The following is a 21,871-nucleotide window of genomic DNA, read 5'->3' as shown; positions in this document are numbered from 1 at the left end:
TGCTCATACCTGAGTGTCTGCTGTGGAACGGAAGTTAAAGAAAGTCTTGGTTTCCACCTGAAAGAACGCATATGTGAGCCGCTGCATAAGTGCTCAGCACTCTGTGCATACCTCCCGTTTATGACTGTAAAATTTAGTGGCTTTTTTTTTTAAAAAATCAAAGCAAAATGCTCAACAGGACAATCTGATGATCAGGCGATCATCAGAAGCCTAAAAATTAATGAAAAGAAACGAAATTCACACATGCACATGTGTAACAAGTGCTATGTGGCAGAAGTCATATCAAATTTTTAATTAACATCATATAATCTATCCTCGCTAACAACCCTGTGCTGTAAAGTTTTATTAATATCGCCTCACAAAGCAGGGCTTCATGGCATAGAAAAGTTAATTATCCTTCTCGAGATCACACAAGCAGATGACATGGGACTTGGATTTTTAACTCAAGACTGGTGCTACAAAAAACAAAACAAACAAACCTAAAACCAAAACAAAACAAAAAACATGCCACACTATTTGATCACAAGTGGCATCACTGGGTCTTGGATAGGAAGGCAAATGGCAAGAAATGGGTGGCAAGAAAAAGTGCCAGGAACTGGGAATGTGTGTCCTCCTGGACAAAGCCCCCTCACCTCCTCCAGGAACTGGGAATGTGTGTCCTCCTGGACAAAGACCCCTCATCTCCTCCAGGAACTGGGAATGTGTGTGTCCTCCTGGACAAAGCCCCCCCCCCACCTCCTCCAGGAACTGGGAATGTGTGTGTCCTGGACAAAGCCCCCTCGCCTCCTCTAGGAACTGGGAATGTGTGTCCTCCTGGACAAAGCCCCCTCACCTCCTCCAGGAACTGGGAATGTGTGTCCTCCTGGACAAAGCCCCTCGCCTCCTCCAGGAACTGGGAATGTGTGTGCTCCTGGACAAAGCCCCTCGCCTCCTCCAGGAACTGGGAATGTGTGTCCTCCTGGACAAAGCCCCCTCACGTCCTCCAGGAACTGGGAATGTGTGTCCTCCTGGACAAAGCCCCCTCACCTCCTCCAGGAACTGGGAATGTGTGTGTCCTGGACAAAGCCCCCTAGCCTCCTCCAGGAACTGGGAATGTGTGTGTCCTGGACAAAGCCCCCTCGCCTCCTCCAGGAACTGGGAATGTGTGTGTCCTGGATAAAGCCCCTCGCCTCCTCCAGCCTCGTAAGCATCCAGCAGAGCAATCAGAGCTACTTCTCATTCCAGCGATGATCTCAGACAGCATTAGGAGAGAGGAGGAACTATAAAGAGCGCACATTGCCCTGGGATTACAGGCAGAACTGTTTCTCAAGCAGAGTAGCCGTCCTGTAATATCTAACATGTGTCTCGCTCTCCGCAGTGCGCATTTAGAAGGTATTTGCAACATGTACCAAGATGGAAAGGAATCTTGATGGATGACGGTTGGGGAATTTAGAGCCAGTTTCCCTTAACTCCATTTTTTCCCTCCCAAACAAATGCTCATAATTTATAGTGCGTGGCTACACTACATATCTTACCATGAACATGAAGATGCTTGAGACAGACACTTATGGAAACCAAGCATAAAACCAAATAAATTCCCCCAAGGGCAAGACTCTTTCCTATCAAATGTTTATAGAATCATTTTTAAGAGTTGGGATTTTCTTTGAAGCAGCAATAGCCGATTAGAACAGGCAACAGAAAGTCCAGAGTTCTAATCAGCAACACAACTACCACTTACCTATGAACAAGATGAAGGCTGCAAGAAAAACGCTATAGGCCGGTCTCAGGGTGAACACAGGCTGATTGTGACATGGCTGTTTAACTTTACAAAATAGGTTGGCTGGCCTCCACGGTTTATCCTGCTTGGAACCGTTTGCTTAAGCTGGGCGTTATCTATTCCTTGAAGGTTTGCTAAAACCTTCCCATAAAGACAACCGGCCTTGTTTTTTTCTTTTGAGAAATGTATGGCTTCCACCTCTATTTCCTTCGTGTGTACTGGACTACGGGATTGAGCTGCTTTCGACACATCTCTAGTTTCGTCAAGTATTTTACTTATTGAGGCGTCAAATTCCTCAGTGGAAAACGGTTCATGAAATTCCCGTGATATGTTTTGGTGCAGTATTGTTTCTGATCCCATCATCACTTCAAATTCTATTTGTGTCTTCCTTTTTCTTCCAGTTATTGCTTTTTCCAGAGCTTTAATTATTTTACGGGATTTTTCAAAGAAGCGCTGTTGGTTTCACTTAGCAACTCTATTATTTGATATCTGTGCAGCTTTCTAATTTAAATTATGGTTTTCTGTTGATAATCCCATTCTAGTATTCTCTTTATTCCTTCTTCCCCTAGATTCCTGGATGGAAAGACTAATTTATTTTTAAATGTTTAAATGTTTTTAATCATCTAATAAGTCACGCATGGGCATAAATTTCTTTCCAAGAACCAATTGACTAGTATCATACTTTTTTTTTTTCCATTCAATTCTAAATGGTTGTTATTGTCATTAGGTACACAAATTAAATTAGCTCATTTTTATTTGTTTTGTTTCAATGTGAGAATATACAGCCTTTTTCTATGCTCTATTTTGTCACTAATTGTCTGTTTTCTGCTACTGTAGCCACTGAGTGTGATTCACAGAGGATTACTCAGGGTTTTCCCTGTCTGGTCAGACTGAATTCATCTGCAATTGTTCCATGTCTATTGTGTTAAAAAGCCGGATCATTCCTGTTTATTGAACTCGGAGTTCTCTTTTTAGTATTTGAACATTCTTGTTAATTGTATGGTTTCAACTCCTATGTATTTTAATACTGGCCATTTTCCACTCTATTCTTATATTTATTTCTGTTTTACCCTTGCTGTAAAACAGAAATAAGCTGTGTTCCTGCTTCATCTCTTTGGACCATTTGTTTGGAGGGTACAGGTTTTGGCTCATCTTGTTCCCACTGCTCTACCCTTGTGCAATCCATTTCTCTTCAAACAGTGCTTATCTTTATTCATTTAGCTTTCAAGTGTTTGTTTGCTTTTTTTTCTCCTCAAAATCATGTAGAACCAATCGATATTTATTTTCTCTCCCGTCGCCAACAGGACAAGAACTTCAGACTGCGGTGTGATTTCCCTTAGTGACTGCACACGCGGATTCTCAAATTTAGTGTTAGTGGCAGTGTGAAAGACGAAATCGAATTGTTGAGCATTCAATTTTTGTTTGGTTTGGTTTGGTTTTTGTCCGGGGGCTCAAGAAATCGATTTCCCTAGGTCTTCCAAGGGAAAGGAGCCATGATCAAAACACAGAAACCGAGTGTGTCTGTCGTTTCCATAAAGGCACCAAGGGAACACTGAACAGGGTTTCCTGCCGCTAGTGGGTGACATGGCATTCGTTGGTCACAGTCAAGCTAGGCAAAGCACAGCTGTGAAAAAGGTCCACCCAGAGTGATAATTTGACAACAAAAGTCACAGTGAAGAAAAAAATGAGGCGTCTCTTTATTCTGAAGATAATGCAGGGGTCACAGTAAACAATAAAGGTGGGAGGAACCCAGCACTTGGGAGGTAGAAGCAGGCAGATCTCTGAGTTCAAGGCCAGCCTGGTCTACCAGAGCGAGTACCATGACAGGCTCCAAAGCTACACAGAAAAACCCTGTCTTGAAAAAGCTCTGCCATCATGGGCCCGGTTGCAAAGGAGTGTGTGGACTTGTGGCCCAGGATTATAGCCAAGGCAAGCAGCATTGCATGAATCTCCACTACATATTTTTTTTAAAATACATTCTTTAAAAAGTTCTCGTTTTAAAAAAGGAAATATTTGAACTACTTTGTTGCCGCGCACCGTGTCCCCGTGTCTGCGCTCTGTTCGCGAGCTTCGGGCAAGGGGGCTGGAGGTTGAAATACACAGACAGGGAGATAGTGACACGGGTCATCCTTGAATTCCCAAGAATGCTCTCTTTATTGTGTTCAGGGGCAGATTATATAGAGATAGCCACGCCCCAGCCAAACCCACCAGAAACCACTCTCCTGCCATCAGGAACTCCTGAAGGTCTCGTGCTCAGAGCAGCTGTAGGCACTCAGATCAGGGGAAAACAAGTTGTTTACAAGAAATTCAGGATCTGGGGTCTCACAGCTCCCAACATCTCCCCCCTAAATTTTTTCCCAACACTTTGTGACTTTTTTAAAGAAACTTCTCTGTGTGTGTGTGTACCTGTGAACATGCATATGGGGTCCAGAAGTCAAGGTTGGGGGTCTTCGACCTGATTTTAGTGAGACACGGTCTTTCACTAAACACAACACTTGTCATTTTTTGCTAGATCGACTGACTAATGAGCCCCTGAGATCTGCTACCTCCTCCAGCCTGTGCTACGGTTATAGGGTTCTGGCTGTGGGAACTCAGGTACCCCTACTTCCGCAGCAATTGCTTTACCCACCGAGCTGCCCCGCCAGTCTCAACTTGTTCTAATTGATTCCTTTCCTTGGGTTCATTTTGCTGGATTTAAGCTATTGGGTTGTTCGCTCCCATTCCTCTAAGAACTTCCTTGGTTGGCCAACTCTACGCACCCTGTTGATTGAAGACTGTCCTTATTTTATCCGTGTCATTCCATGAAGACACACAGAAACACTCCAGACTCAGCAGGAATCTAGAGTGGCCAGAGGGAACCATGAAAACAGAAGGAGGATTATTATTAAAGAAGAGAAAAGAGGCTGAGGGAGGAGAGTGAGAAGGGATGGACTGATCAAAGTGAGCATGTGTGCACCTGGAATTGACACAGTAAAACTCACAATTACAATACAAGCAGTCCCCTGTCTGATTTTCTATGCCTAAGATGAGCTTTGCTTGTTCTGAGGTCTGCGCAGCCCGGTGCTGCTGTCAGGTCTCCGTGTGTAGACGTGTTTAATTGTGACTTCATCGTGCACCACAGAGTTGTCATGACTTTATCCTCAGTTCTGCCCTTTACTTCAAACCGCAGCTTTCTGGGTTGTGTTCTTCCAGCCCCCGGCTCACTGCACAGACAGTCCTAACTCATGTCATGTGCCCGTATGCTCCCCTTTATTGCCTGTGGACTTGTTTTGATTCAACAACCTTTCTCCCCTCCTCTGTGTTTTCAGTGCCGGGGATTTGTACTTAGCACTTCGCACACCGCTGCCAATGCCAAGAGCCTTTCCAGAGTACAATGTGATTTTTATTACTTAAACTTTAGCTATAGCTTTTACATTATTTTTTTCCCTGAGTTTAGGCTGGGAAGAAAATATTTCCATGTGTGTTCGTTTAATTTTACTTGTACTTCTAGCTGTCTGCATTCATTTAAAGCCCAGCTCCCAGGCTGGGGGTGTAGTCAAGTAGTAGAGCGTTTGCTAGCTAACATGTACAAGATCTTGGATTCAATCTGCAAGCACTCAAACACCCTCACTTCCCACTACTCACTGTCACTAGCGCTCTTTACTTTAGCACATATGTAAGGATCCACATACTCCCAAAAACAGATTCATGTTTTTGTCAGGCTCTGGGAGTCGCACTGGGGAGGGATAGGAACCTGGATTCTCAAGAGACATTGGATATGGAAAAGAGATAAACCCCAGATGTTCCTGCCAATACATCAACTGTCAGTGGAGACACTAGGCTTTTCTCTAGGATCTTTACAGCTGGGTGTGGAAAACTGATTGGCTACTAAGGAGAAGAAGAAACATCTCTCGGTAATTCCTAAGTTTCTGGTTTCCATGGCTGGATAGATGGAGAAGGTGGAACTTTAGAAGGCGAGGGCAATTTGGTTGGAAAGACGATTTTGGTTTCCTATAAGTTAACGATATTATTCTAAAAGAAACTTCTGGCTGAGCAAGCTCGGCTGTGAAGTGAGTGTAGAGTTGTGAAAGTATCAACTGGTATCTAAGTGTGAGGTAAGCGTATAGATGTTAAAGTATCAGCTGGTATCTAAGTGCAAAACCGTGAGCTCAAGCTTGACTGAAAAGAATGGGAGAGAAAGATGGGAACAGAGCTAAGGAAACCATGAAGTGAGAAAAAACAAAGGAAGAAGCAATAAAGATGAAGCTGAGAGGGAAGAAAGTGATGAGAATATAGCCACGGGAGCCAGAGCATGGGAATTCTTCAAGAAAGGGATGCTATCCCACGGGCACAAATGCCACTTAGAGGTTAAGCCATTGGAAGCTGGATCCAGGAGAGAGTTGACTACCGGACTCGATTTTCAATGTTATTGTGAACCATTTCTAAATCCCTTAATTTCTATGTATCTTCGGTGGGAAATAGGGAAAGCTATTTCTCCAGTGGACTCTCAAAACAAGCTTATACTGCAACTGAGTTTTTGTTTTGTTTTGTGTTTAGTGTTTTTGAAATTTTTTTCTTTTTGCTTTCTTCTGGTCAAGGACCATTAAGTTGCAAATAATAGTATTCTAGTCAGACTGGTGTGTGCCAGAAAAGCGATGTTTTTAAAAGAATACAAGTGTAATTTATAGAAACCAAAGTCAGGAAGTCTAGAGAGGCCTCCAGGGAGAGGGGAATGGGGAATTGGAAAACTGTCAAGGACCAGGATAGCAACACTTACTCCAGGTTTGTTTCTCCAAACACTGGTGTCTTGTCTGCTCTCCTGTTCATCTTGTTCGCCTGGTCCTCTCTGTAACCCAGATCCCTATTCCTCCACGGACAGTGAGAACATGGCCACCCAAATACTTCTCCCTGACCTCTATTATAGCACAACTTGCTGAGCGTTCTGGTGACTCCAGTTCAAATGTTTGAACATTTATGCATTTATTTCATGTCGGGGGTGTGTGTTCAGTGCTTGCCACGGTGCAAGTGTGGAGGTCAGAGACCAGTTTAGCAGAATCAGTTCTGCGCATCACAGGGATTCTGGGAATCATGTCGTCATGCTTGGCAGCGAGCAGCTGTATTGGCTGAGCACACATCAGCCCCAGGGGAATTGCCAGCTCTCTGCTCTTCCCTTTCAAAAGCCCCTACTCGTTATATCATATTAAAAATAATCCTAGTTTCCACGAAGCATCATTTCTGGAGATAATGAGTGCCATCCACTAAGCGTTAGAAATGTCTCCCTCCTTTATTCCCTGCCGCGGGTTCCTGCGTACCTAGAGGGTTTCTCTTTCACAGAGTGCGCCTTATATTCTCAGAGGTTTTTCTTCTTTCTGTGCGGAGCATTTCATAATGAATAATCACTTGACAGTGGAGTAGGAAGTCTCACTCGTCTCCTCCCATGAAGGAGGAGTATCCCCCGCCCCAAATACTGGGAATGGAGAGCAAGTTCATGAGAACAAGTTCTTAAACAAATAGCCCCCCTTCTCCCCCCTTCCTTTTTCCTCTCTCCCTCCCTCCCTTTCTTCCTTTCTCTTTCTTCTTCAATCCCTACCTCCATTCTACCTTCCCTCCTTCCTTCTTTTTTTTTCTTTATTCATCTGGTGTTCTTTAATGGACTGAGAAACAGCCTACCAAAGACGCAATTCCTAACATACAGTCTATCCCAACTTAAGAAGATCGAGATCCTAAAGACCCTTTTAGATTAAAGCTGTTAGCACATCACACACATCACATGGCAAATAAATAATAATGGTTCAAATCTGACTCTCTCTAAAACAGGAATGTCATCATGTCATTAACCCCCATTTACAAGGGGCCTCAGACACAAGGAAGGATTTGAATTCCATTTAACTTTCTAGTCTCAAATCCAGATCCTCAAGAAACCAGTTCTAGTTCTCCCATTCTAGGAGGAACGATCTAGCTATGTCCCCACGTACAGTCCAGCTGGGCTTTTCTAACATGCTTGCTACTGCCTCAAGCTAGCCTTCCTGTGGCATTCTCTCTGCCTAGACTCTCTTTCCTTCCCTTTCTGTCCTCATAGGAGACTCTTCTGGAGCACCCACCTTCAGCTGGGCTGGCCATCCCCTGCAAACAGGTAGAACTGGACTGTCAGGCTTCTCTGTACCCCTAGCACAAGGATCTGCATATGACTCTGACAATGTGCCTTGCTTTAAAGAATAAACTTACTTATTTCCATTTAGATTGAGAGTTCAGCTGGGTGCACAGTCTGCAAGGAAGCTGGCTGTTTGAGACTGCAGAAAGGACCACTCAAAGGGATTAGAGGAAACATTTCTGCATACACCCAGAGCAGGGGACAATGCCTGTGCCTACCAGCTAGCTGATTATATTACAGATATTACAGAAGAAAGCATAGCATTGTCTCAGAGTTAGCACTGTTTCAGCCTCCCTAAATTCCTACAGGACTGTGTAGATAACAAACACCGAACAAGATAAAATGTATAATGTTTTGCATCAAATACAAAAGTTATTGGGCACAGAAATGAGTAGCAAAGTGTGATTCACAATGAGGAAGTGAATTGGAATTGACAGATTGGTGGTGGAATTAGCACAGACATTAACTGTTCCATATATTCAAAGAGAATCATGAAAGATGCACGCATATATTGACACAAAGTTATATGAAAATGCAGTGTCTATTGTGAAGAATACCGGGTAGGGGATGAAGACATGTTAGACATAAAAGAAAAGAGTAGTATGCTTCGCTAGTGAGCAGCGGAAGCTCTGCAGAGACGGACACAGCAAATCCTAGAAGCAGAAAGGCCGTGAGATGTCAACAGCCTATTATAATGGTAATTGAGGTCCTGACCAAGAAGAGAGAGGAGAACATATCAGCCTGAAGAAATACTGGAAAAGAATATTCCAAATTAGATGAAAGCTGTGTATTCACACATAGGAGAAACTTAATAAAAACCCAAGCCTGGAAATGGAAGAAAAACACACCAAAGCATAACCATTAATCAGCTGGAGCAGATGGTGAGGACAAAAATTGAGGGTGAAATGCCATAAGCAGGGAGGGGTTTAGAAGACAGAGATCTTGAAGCACAGATGAGTGAGTCACCTCAGGAGAATGAAGTACAGAGCGCACATGATCGTCTCTGCAGTGGGGTAGCAAGTCATGATGCCATTGCCCTGACTAGTAGTCTCTCCGTGCTGTATCCATGTCAGAACTCATCATTGTGTACATTTTAAGGAGGTGAGCCTCGTGGTTCATGACCACAGGAGTGTGTGGCAGTGGCTGCTGTTGCTGAGGTGAACCTAGAAGCTGTAAGCAACTGGAACCAGGAACTTGGTAATAACCTTCAAAGCCTCTTCCTCGGTTAGCTACTTTGAAAGCCAGTTCCCACTTCCTAAAGACTCCATACCCCACCCCACCCCCAAACAGCCCGGCATCCAAGGAACAAGCACTCTGAACATGAGCCTGAGAGGGACATTTCAAATTCAAACCATAACAGTCACAGAGACCCCTAAGGCTCCAGAGGCAAAACAATATGCCCGAGGGTTACCCTGCCAAAAGGTAATAAAAGTGGCAAGCATACCGAAATCTCCCAGCCCCTTTGCTAAAGTGTTGACTTCGTTTAACCAGTTAGCAGAGAAACTCAAGTAGCTTAGACATCCCACAGCTTAATTTCCAGACGGCAACCAGACCAGGAACAAGTTACAATGTTTTGGCTTACACTTTATGTGCTACTCAGAAGGTCTCACAACCTTTCTTTTACTTCAAGCAACAACCCAGCAAAACGAGCTGAATGTATAATCTTATATTTTCTTAGGGGACGAGAAGCCTGAGGTCTAAGGACACGGAGTGACTTTCTTCAGTTTGTGCCCATTTAGTGACAGATCAGTTCCTGCATTTTTGGTCTATTCATTTCCCAAGTCAACTGATGTCTTGATGTAATGAAAGGGCTCAGTAATAATTAGAGGGTGAATAGATTCTGGAAGAAGAAAGATAAATAAAAGCAATTAGTTTTCGTCTAGACAGCTTTGGCGCTGGGTTTTGGCAATGATGCAACCCCCTTTGTACAGATTCCTTAAGGGACTATCCAAATGTCCAGTTATGCACTGTTCAGAGAATCTGTATTGACCATGAAGCCAGATTTCTTAATTAAATGGGGAATCATACACTAGTACTCTCCAATGAATCTGAATTCTTCATCTTTTAGGAGCCATATCTTAAACTTTTTGAATTCATATAGCAACCCTGACTGAACTTTATGGCTGATATTGAATATTTCCCTTCTGTAAGTACACATGCATCTAAAAATGTTTACCTCTGCATTCAGACACAAATAAGATTACACCAAATATACAAATGATATTGCATAAATATCTTTTGTGCATATAAACTTGGTGCACAGAGAGAGAGAGAGAAAGACAGAGAGAGAGAGAGAGAGAGAGAGAGAGAGAGAGAGAGAGAGACAGACATACACACACAAAATCTCACACACGAAAGCCCAAGTTCAACACAGAGGAAGAGTCATGTCAACTTTCAGGTCCTGAATATGCCTACTACATTTGAACTCCACTCTGGGCTGAGATTCCCAAGGGGATAATTTCAGGCTCCACAGGAGGAGAAACTTGAGCAGAATCATGGGAGGTAGAATCAGAGGCTTCTTGTTCAGAAAATCAAAAGCCATAACAGCATCACACCTGAAGGCATATAGGCACAAATGCCTCTCCCTCAGACGTCACAGCCCTTTAGGAAATCCCCTCAGTGAACTGAGCAGAGTCACTTTGAAATTCTGTCTTCATCCTTGGGAAGCCCAAAACCTAGACCTGCTTTTCCTGTTCTCTGGGCTTCAGCTCCCTCATGTGCGAGAAGAGGACAACATGGCACACTTAGTGTTGTAGTGAGGATGAAGTGAAAAACGGTGTCATGTGCCAAGTGTCTGACCCATGCTTTAACACATGGAAGGCTTTTAATGCAAGATGGGATGGATATTTCGCTTCAGGTGCATGTGACATTACACAGGAACAATCATCTAAGACATGTATGCAGGGTGCCGTGTACAAAGAGTAGGACTGCACCTGAATTTACTATTACAGCATCAAAAACATTGGAAAGAATAAACTAAATTTTAGATTTTTTGCTGTTGTTGTTTTTTGAGACAGAGTTTCTCTGAGTAACAGCTCTGGCTGTCCTGAGATACATTTTGTAGACCAGGCTGACCTCAAACTCACAGAAATCCACTTGCTTCTGCCTCTCAAGTGCTGGGATTAAAGGTGTGCACCACCCTAACCCCCACAAAATTTGGATTCTTGATTTTAAAAAAGATGCCTCAAAATCCGATCATCGTTGGCATGAGACTTTAAATTCAAGTAACCTAGAGAGGATTTACTTTTACAGGGAAAATTTCAACTTAACCATCTAAATCAGCATGGCTTTGTTTCCTAGGAAGAATGGGGCATGAAAACCAAGAGTCTTAACAGAACTGCTCCTTTCTAAACACAGTTACCTGCAATAAGACAAGAGTAGAAAGAGCATTCACAAGGCAATATGGAAAGCCCCAAACCAGCCAGGGAGGCTACAAACTCACAGCATATTCCCTTGCTAGCCATAGCCTTTATATTGCCTATAGGAGACGATGTCTTTGTTCAATAATTATGCCTGGCATTCATTAAAGTGAGAGAATAAAAACTAAAATTAACAAAGAGAAAAGCTGCATGGAACGAAGTCCAGGGAAGAATCAGCTGACGCTACCAGGATTTGTTGCCTTACATAAGGGCTCACACAGGACTCAATGTCCCAGAACTGAATCATTGCAAGTGTGCAATGTTTACCAGCCAGGCAAAGTAGCACCTCAGTTCCTAGGGCTGTGTGCATGTACATGTGGGCACACGTGTGTGTGTGTGTGTGTGTGTGTGTGTGTGTGTTTACTGTCTCCTGAATTTCTGACCCCCACCAACTTCGATGCCATCCCCACAGTCATAAGCCTTGCTCCAGTTACGAAACTCAAGCGCAGGCTACAGGTGTCCCTGGCCTGGCTCCGGTTGTGCAGCTCCTGCATTGGTCTGACATAAGGTAGACTAGAAGCCTGCATCAGATATACAACTAAAGAAAGAAGTTCACATGCCCCGGTCAAATTTCAAAAACTCAAACAATATGAAAGGCCAGACAGAATCACTAATTCTGTAGAGATGATCTTCAATGAGAATTACCTAGATGAAACCCAGGATGCAGAACGTAAAGAGATAGTAAACTTTATCAAATGATTCGAGGAGTTTAAAGAAAACACAAACAGCTCAATGAATTAAGAAAGAATAACAATAAAAGCCCAAGCAATGTAGAAGGAAACACAAATATATGATTGAATGAAATGATGATGACAATTCAGGATCTGAAAACTAAATTCAGTAAAAATTTAGAAATACTGAAGAGAATGCAAGTCGAAACTATGATAGAGTTGAAAAGCTCAATGATCCAATTAGAAAACTCCAGGGAAATCCTTCCAGATAGGATGCGTCAAGTGTCAGTATTTGATCAGTACTTGAAGACAGAGGGAAGGAACTGGAACATTCTAGCAAAGAACATGGAGAAAATAAAACACAGAAAAGGAACTTATAGTAACTGTGGAACACCCTGAAAAGATCAAACCTTCAAATTATAGACATAGATGAAGGAGAAGAATCCCAGGTCATTAGCGTAGACCAGACCTTTAACGAAATCATAGAAGACAGTCTGACGAGATGCCCCAGTGATTAAGAGCACTTGCTGCTCTTGCAGAAGGTCCAGTTCTCGATACCCACATGGTGACTTCCAACCATACAAAACATCAGTTCCTGGAAATTTTATGCCCTCTGCTGACTTCTGTGTGCATTGAGTACACACATGCACATATAGGCTTACAGGCAAAACACTCATACACATAAAGAAAAAGAAACAAATCTTAAAAGAACATTTAAAGAGACTGGAAGAAAGGTTACCCCAAATTAAGGAAAGACAATCCATACAAACACAAGGAGCACACAGATATCTAATAAACTCCCCACAGAATATCTGAGTGAAGCATTAAATATATAGCACAAAGACGGAGAGATGATGGGAGGAACAAGAGAAAAACCACAAGTCAGAACAATAATAACAATAACAAAAAGAATCAAAATAGCCACCAATTTCTCAGCTGAAACTTAAAAGGCCAGAAGAGCCTGGGATCAATGTATTTCAAGTTCTAAAAGACCATAAATGTCAACCAAGATGAATGTACTCAGCAAAACTATACAACACAGTTGAAAGAGATAGAAAAAAATTCCAAGGTAAAAACAAATCACAAAGAATCCATACCGACCAAGCCAGCTCTACATAGGATGCTAGAAGCAATACTTGAAAATGAGAAATACAAACATAGCAAAGATGTTACAAAAAGAACCTAAATCAGGCTGTAACTAAAGAAATGCAAAACAGGACTAAAAGTACAAATAGAAAAAAATAGTCAACAAAATAGTAAATCAATAGGTCACATTTCAGTAATAACTTAAATATTAAAGGCCTCGGTTTCCCAATCAAAGGACACGGGTTAGTTAAATGGTTTAAGAGACAAAAACCCATCTACCTGTTATCTACAAGAAACTCAACTTACTTCAAAGATATCAAACTCCTTAAAATGAAAGAATGAAAAAAATATCCTGAACAAATAGGGCTAGAAAGCAAGCAGGTGCAACTATCTTAGTACCTGAAAACATATGCTTCAAACTAAAAGAAATTGGAAGAGATAAAGGAGGTGCTGATCTAACAAAGGGAAAAGCCAGCCAGTAAAACATTACAATCCTAAACATGCATACACCAAACACTGGCACACCCAATTTCATACAAGGTCTACTAATGGTCTTAAAGATACAGGTTAACTTCAACTCAATTATAGTACGAATAATAGTAGGTTATTCAATACACTGCTTTCCCCAAAAGGCAATTCATCTGGACAAAAGTCAAATCCAGAAAAGTCAGAATTAAATGGCAACATATATCAAATGGCCCTAACATATTTACAAAATATTCCACCTAAACATAGAGGACTGCATAGTCTTCTGAGCAGCCCATAGAAGCTTCTCTAAAACATTGCTGTGGAATATTCCTTCACACTGTGTGAAGATGGGCGACTTTGATCGGTTTAATAAAAAGCTAAATAGCCAATAGCTGGGCAGGATTTCCAGGCAGAGAGGATGCTGGAAAGAAGAAAGAAGGGGTGGCCAGGCAGATGGAAAGGAAGCAGGATGGGCAATACAGAGTATAGGTAACTGAGCCATGTAAAAGAATGTAGAATAAAAGATATGGGCTAATTTCAGTTACAATAACTGGTAGGGACAAGCCTAAGCTAAGGCTGAGCTTTATAGTTAATAAGTCTCCATGTCATTTTTTTTTGAGTTGGCAGCCTGAAGAAAAATCCTTCTACACCACATTCTAGGACATAAAACAAGCCTTAACGAACTGAAAGAAGCTAAGATAATTCCATGTATCTTACCTGACCACAATGCAATATAACTTAACACCAACAGTAGAAGAATCTCCAGTGATCACACAAATTCATGGAAATTGAACAACGCATTACTGAATAATAAATGGGTCAGAGATGAAATCAAGAAATAAATTTTAAAAATTCTTGGAACTGAATTAAAAATGAAACAGCACAGCAAAGCCCCTGGGACACATCCCAAGCAGCCGGATGGTGGGAAATTTACAGCTCTAAACTTCATCACAAAACCAGAAAGAGTGCAAACAAACGACTTAATGATGCAACTCAAGAATTTGGAAAAATGAGAACAAGCCGAGGCCAAACCGAGTAGGTGGCAAGGAACAGTGAAAATCAGAGCAGAAACTCATGGAATAGAAACAGAGAAAGCAACACAAAGAATCAGCAAATGTGAGAGCTAGCTCTTTGAGAAGGCAAACGAGATTGACAAACACTTGACCCAGGGAAGCAAAAGAAAGAAAGAGAACCCAGACTGATAGAATCAGAGGTGGACAGGGAGCCGTTACAACAGAAGTTCAGAATATTTTAAGGCAATGCTTAAATAGAAAGGATGAAGCAGCAATAAAAGCCTTCAAGCTAAAAAAGAATCCCAAGCCCAGATGAATCCAAAGGAGATTCTACCAGACTTTTTTTAAAAAAAAAAAAACTTTATTGTATAAAACCCTTGCAAATAAGTTAAAAACCTCACACACCCAAACCTCACCCAGTCCCCAAGTCTATACAGTCCAATGAACTTTAATGCAGTAAGATTTGGTATTCAAAGTATAAACCGTGAAGCTTCAGATTAAATTTCAATGGGACTTTCAATTTGTCAGACATATTTTAGGAATCCATTCAGCACCAATGCAAACCCCTCCACCGAAGACTTGGGGAACAGTGGAGAAGAGGGGACAGGATGATTCTGAGAGTCAGAAATAGTCTGCTTTGAGGTTGTGTTTTCTGTGCTGGACAGGGAAGCTACATCTGTGAAATCGTGACAATATGGCTGCCTCCACAAGACATGAAAACTGACAATACCAGTTTACAAGCCAGGGTTGATGGGAAAAATCTCCTGGGCCTCATACCTAGATAAACAGCTAAAGGCTATTAGTAAGGGCTGAGAGAGGGAGGCTTGGTCTCTCTTAGGAATGGGCCCTGATTGGCTATTCAATACGAAGGAATCAGCCCTAAGTACATACACACATGAGCAACATTAAAAGAACTCAGAAGGAGGTATTCATCAATTCGTATATACACATCTAGATGTATATAATAATAATTAAAACTAAGAAGTGAATTTGAGAAGAGGAAAACATTGGAGGAGTAGGGAAAAAAAGGAGGGGGAAATATGTATATATTTATATATGAAGTTCTCAAATATAAATAAATAAAATAATTATATGAGATATAACTTCAAATTGTTTAGAGCTAGGCTCAGAATACTCTGGTGGTGTTATTTATTTGTTTTTATCCACCACATAGTTTTATTGTAGGCAAAATAAAAATCCTTAAGATATTTAACTTTGTAAACATATTTTAAATCAGCCATACGTCCTTTGAAGGCAGATAATTCCTGATTCGAATGCTTTCTTTCATTCACAGGAGGATATCCATAAGATGTATCTTTCCTTGTCTTTTGCATGCAAGCGTTACCGGCTTTCTCTTGCTCTGATTCTGCCCCTCCCGCCATAATCACTGAACAGTGCCACAGTTCACTAAAGATAATCACTCCCGCCCCCCTCTACTTGTGTCCAAATAAAATATGAATTTACCCAGCAGCTGCTTACTAACGCTATTTCTGAACCACTTGTGTTCATCTGTCAAGTTTTTTTGGCCAGATGTGGCTATCCTACGAAGCTGTAATAAAACATGAAATAAACCTTTCCATAAAACATTTAATAAAGCTATAAAAGTTAAATAGCTCATAATAAGCGGCCATATAAAAGCGTGTCGCTCAGCTCCCCATCATTACCTTTCGTTAGAGCATGGAGTGGAGCGCAGCCTAGTCCGCAGACTGCCCAGCTGACAGCACGGAAGTGAATCAAGGGTATTGTTCTCAAGACCCTCACTACTTTGAAACCAAAGAATTCACAATTATTTCATTGAATTGAATCTAAGACGATCAGGTTACCATCTCTGAGGTTGTGTGTGTGTGTGTGTGTGTGTGTGTGTGTGTGTGTGTGTATTTGAAAAGAGGCTTATTGAAACTCTTGGAACTTATGTATTAAGACAGAAATGAAAGTGGGATTTTGTGCCTGTTTCCTTGAGGGTGGTATTAACCAAGGCTTGGGCATTTGCCTTGCTGCCCATTGCCCAGTTCTGCTCATCAGTGTCCTATTTCCTTTCAAAAAGCCTGTAGTACACGGACTGTTGAGGGTCTGCAGGTCTTGCACAAACCACCTTCACCTGATGCCCTTGCAGACAGAGCAGGTGACTAAGGGAACACGAGACACAGACTGTGTCTTCTGAGACTGCTGTAGCTCTGGGCCCCCGTAATGGTCACAGTGCTGAGCAGGGAATCAGAAGCTGCTGGGGACGATGGGTTTTGTCATTGCTCAGGACAGTTCTGTTAGGATGGCTCAAGAATCACTGGTCCCGCTCCTAAATCTGCCGAGTCCATAGCCCCAGGCTCGCTCTTTCCCTCTCTCTTTGCTGTTGTCAGACCCTGTATCTTCCTAAAATGGCCCTCCCTCTTCTGCTCAATCTGAATTCCAGAACTGCTTACCATTGCTTGTGCTAAAGGATCCTAATTGTTACAGACTATCAAGTGAAAGAAATGTCATCAATTCCCATTTCTTCTTGAGAAAATAAGCAAAGTACTGAGAAGACTAAGAATTAGGGAACATTAATTTGTTCATACTAGTATTCTTCCTTTCAAAATTCCGTCTAGGATATGTCTTGGTCAAATTATGTCTAAAACAAATGGAATAAAATGACTCTCAAAAGTATGTAAAATATTCAACAAATGGAAAACATAAGACCTATATGTTTAAAAAAAATCAACCGAAAAGGTATGGTTTAGAAGCTTCTATTGAACACAAAATAATTCTTAAATGTCTTAACATCTGAGAGGTTCATATAAATATTTGCCTAATGGCCTGAAAGGCACCAGGAAGTGACCAAATCCCTGTGGATTGAAACCCTATAGTTTACAGTTGGTGGCTCCAAAGTGTCCGAGGTTTAAGAGGACTTAAGATTTATAAAAGCTTGTATTGTTACCTTTTGCATAAAACAGCTTACACCCCACAGATTTGGTTTTAATAGGAGCTGCTCACTGGAGCCCAGCTAATACACAAAACGGAATGCCTGCTTCTATACTTTATTCAAGTCAAGCCATCTGAAGTTGAAAAAAAAAAAGTCAGAAACTTGGGAAATAAATCTGTCTTTAATATATCTCCACCATCTTATTTCCTCCTCCTCACCCCAAAGTCCTAGTCACTGTAGAAATTTTAATTAGGAAGGCATAGAAAATGAATTAAATGTATTTGTGATGTATTCCATATTTGATAGACCATTTGAATCTTGTTTACACTTGAGAGGCACGGTGGGGCCCGGCCTGGTAGGAAGCTCGCCAGAGGTCTGAAGCCATCATGACAGAATCGTGGATACTGTCTTTTTAAAACTCTCAGGGTTCCCATTGTAGGTTAGATTTCTTTCCAGTTCCCAGCGGTATGGGAGGCACGGCCAGTATAAATCTTGTTGTCACAAAAGAACAAGTTATAGTATATATCCAACTCCACACCCCAAAACCTTTCAAACGACGTTAACTTAAACCCACAAAACGGAGCAGAGTATGAGGAAAAGGCGGAGCTCTGTCCCACGTGTTTAGATCTCAGATACCAGGGCCATCCCGTGCTTGTCGGGACTGGATATAAACAACATTAACACATAGGTGAGACGAGCTAAAACACAAAGGAAAAACGAGACGAGAGAAAAGAAACTAGCTCAGCAAAAGCAGAGCTGACGAAAGACAGACCAGTTTCCGGTCGTGATTCTCTGTTTTTAAGTCGTATGTAGGTGCCCACACCACACCTCCTGGTTCTCTTACACCACCAAGCACTGAGAGCAGTTGCAGGGGGACCAGGTCTGAAGCAAGCTGGAGACTTTGCCCCTAGTACAACAGGCTCTAAGAAACGACTGTAGATGCTTTGGCTTATCAGTGTGTAAGCTCTTGTGGCTCATTCACGAGTAAGTCTCGAATTTTTTCCAGGGTCATTAGATTTAAATGGTTAAAACACCAGGATGTCACAGGAAATCCAATCTGCAGGTAGTGCCAAATCTGTGGCAGGAATGGTGTGGAGGAGTGAAGTCGAGATGATTTAGGCCCTCCGATTTATAATCAGAAATATTTTTATGGTGTATTTCTTTTTTTCTTAGCTTTTATTGATTCTCTGTGGGTTTCACGTTTTCACCTCATCCGTCTTTATTGTGCTTATCTGTCTGCCCCTTGCTTCCGCCCCTGCCCTTGCAACCCAACCCACAAAATTTAAGAGAAAAACTAAAACCAACAAACAAACAACCCCTCCTCCCAGAAAAGGAGAAGACTCTCATCCTGGAAGCTGTAGCATGGCCCTGGTGAGTTACACAGTTTACCCTTTAGTCCACACATCCTTACTTGTCAGCGTTCATTGCTAAGCTAGAGTCATTGGTCTGGCTTGAGGCCTGTGGTTGCCACCACACTGCTGTGGGATTCCCCTCTGTGTGCTGTGAATATGTTTTATTACCATTGGTTAATAAAGAAGCTGCTTTGGCCTATAGCAGGGCAGAATAGAGCCAGTCAGGAAATCAGAACAGAGATAGAGAGAGAAAGAAGAAAAAGTCAAGGAGATGCCTTGTAGCTGCAGAAGGAGAAGGACACCGGAACCTCACAGGTAGGCCACAGCCTTGTAGTAATACACAGAGTAATATAAAAGCATTAACTTAAAATGTAAGAGTTAATTTGGTAAGAAGCTTGAGCTAACCGGCCAAACAGTGCTGTAATTAACAGAGTTTCTGTGTGATTATTGGGGTCTGGGCAGCTGGGAAGCTAACAGACATTCTCTGCTTACAGTATACCGTTGATAATGGACTCTCGACAGAGCTTCTCTTGGATATCCTGTAGCATGCATCACCACCTGGTCAAATGTGAACTCTCCACTGCACAGCTATAGCCACACCTATCTCTCAATCAGGTGCCAGGCATGGGGGCACCTAGAGTCAAAGATGAACAGGAGATACCTACCCCTGGCTCTCCATGAGCTATCAACCTAGAGGCACCGAAGGCAGGGAAAGCAGTAGGCACAGGCAGTAAATGTGTTTCTGGTTCCCTTCTGTCTCACACAGCGGCCTGGTGGTCTAACCCCAGAAATCACATGAGATCCCCACCTTCCATTCTCATCCCACTTCTTTCTAGTTCTGTCAAAGGACTGGAGATCGTTTACAATGGCTTCCCTGGGCTGTAAAAGTTTCATACACGACTGAGATCTTAGAGCTCCCCTGTCTCAGGCTGCAGTCCCAACTCAAATGTTATAAACTACAGAATAGCCTTTCCCAATTCTTATGTTGAAACGCCGACTCCCTCTTCCAAGGATCTAAGATCGTGACTGCGTTTGGCTTTGTAAAGTGACCGAGTTAAAACGAGGCCGTGAGTGCCAGCCCTCATCAACATCCTGATTATAATCTCGACGCACGTATACACGTGAGAATGCACTCCAGCAGCATGCACACGAGGTGTATGTACACGAGGCAAGGCCCCATGAGGACACGCCAAGAAAGTGCTGAGAATGCAGGTGAGCTGCTGTAGCCACCGTGTAACCGTGGCTTTCCAGAGGCCCAGGGTTTGATTCTTAACACTAATGTCAGACGCTGACTACCTGTATCACCTGCGTTTCTGACCTCATGAGATCCAGAACCCTGTTCTGGCCTCAGCCAGCACCCGTGTCCTTGTGGGATACACACGCATTGCTCCCTTTCTCAAGGCTACTGAGGAGCTTTGCAGTGTCGCCACCAGTAAATTTAGTTCTCTCAAGATGCCCGTGGCAATAGCCTCTTCCTGACCCTAGACTTGGGAAGTCCTAGGGGGCACAAACCAGGCTTCTTCGTTTTTTATCAGCACCATCTAACAGGATACTTCTAAGAGTGAGGACAGTTGGCAAGTGTTTGGAGGATGAACGACAGAGAAGTCTCATGTCAGTGTGTATATAAACATGGTTTTTATTTCTATTTTGACTAAGGCTTGACTGTCCACATACAGAATCCAATTTTCGAATGATGAGGTAACTTCCTGGCTTTCAAAGCCACTCGAGCACAGATGTCACATAGCTAGGAGGAGGCCGAAGCCAAAGTCTCAGTTCAAAAACAGACACCCTACGGGCAAAGTTATTAGAATGTGATGGAGGAGGCTTCTGCTGCACCCCGAGTCCCCCTCTGTCTGTGATGTAGTAAAGAGATGGAAACATTGGCAGCTTGATCCCACATCGAGGACTTGGTTCACATGCTTGCACAGCTGTATAGCTTTAAAACAAATCACATCTGGAGCCAATTGCCAAATTAATAGGTCCATTTTACTCCCTTATTTAGCGTAATTAGCGATGACAGTATGCTGCGGAGTGTCAGGGCACAAGCCTTTTAATCAAAGAACTCACTCACGCTTCATTGTCTCTAGTTTTTAATATGTGGGTTAGGCTTGCACACGGATATACATGTGTACAGATGCCACGTCCTTGTCCTCGCCTCCCCCTCTCTATCTCATATCAGTGTTCACGTCATGGGAAGCTACGCTAGAGTTCTGTTGAGACACAGCTCCACTTCTCACTTCCTGTTCCTTCCTGGTCATGTGACGTCTTTATCATCAGACTTCTCATAGCAAGCCCGCCACCATTGTTATTCACATCATTCCTTCCCTGTTCTCATCCCTGTTAGACCTGTGAAGACTGACTTCCATGCTGTGTGGGAACACTCACGAAGTAGGATGCTCAGGGAAAATGGAGCTGTATAAGGCCAGTACGCACAAGTTCTGGGTCAAGTCCTAAGAGTGAGTTGAACTGAACCAGGAGATGAAATAGAGAAACAAACCCAGCCCAAAGAAGCAGCAGAGTCTTCAGGAGTCACGAGAAGGAGGGTTTGCACAAGAGATGGTGACCAAGAGTGCAAAGTAGAGAACAAGGAGCCATCAGGACAGAGGAGAACAAGCAAGCTACTCAGACCATCTTCTGGACCATGGTTTTTGTCTGAACCCCTACTCAAATATAGATACAAACAAATATATATTTTTTAATGTGTCATAATTGGCAGGGGCATCAAACAAAGAGAGGAAGTGGATTTAACAAAATGGCAGGGCCAGTGACAAGTCACTGTGAAGGGTGTGCTCTCTCTAAAGGGAAACTCTCCGGAGAAGACTGAGAGTGTGCGCATGAGAAAACGGAAGTAGTCCCTGTACAGTTTGGGGGACAGAGGTCAAGCCCCATGAGGACAGCAACTAGCATGCATGAGGCGCTGTTCAAACAAGACCATTGATACGTGCTCTCTGTTGGTCAAACTGCAAATGTGTCCAGGCCCCGTGGAAATCAGCACGGAGGTCCCTCAGAAAAATTAATAATAAATAGACGATGTCATCCAGCTATGCCACTCTCGGAGATTTACCCAAAGACTCCCAAGT

The sequence above is a fragment of the Microtus oregoni genome, unplaced genomic scaffold, assembly GCF_018167655.1.
Source record: "Microtus oregoni isolate MIOR12 unplaced genomic scaffold, Mior012 000001F_ref0000356, whole genome shotgun sequence".
Taxonomy (NCBI): domain Eukaryota; kingdom Metazoa; phylum Chordata; class Mammalia; order Rodentia; family Cricetidae; genus Microtus; species Microtus oregoni.
The sequence above is the reverse complement of the archived record's forward strand: the minus strand, read 5'-3'. Positions refer to the sequence as shown.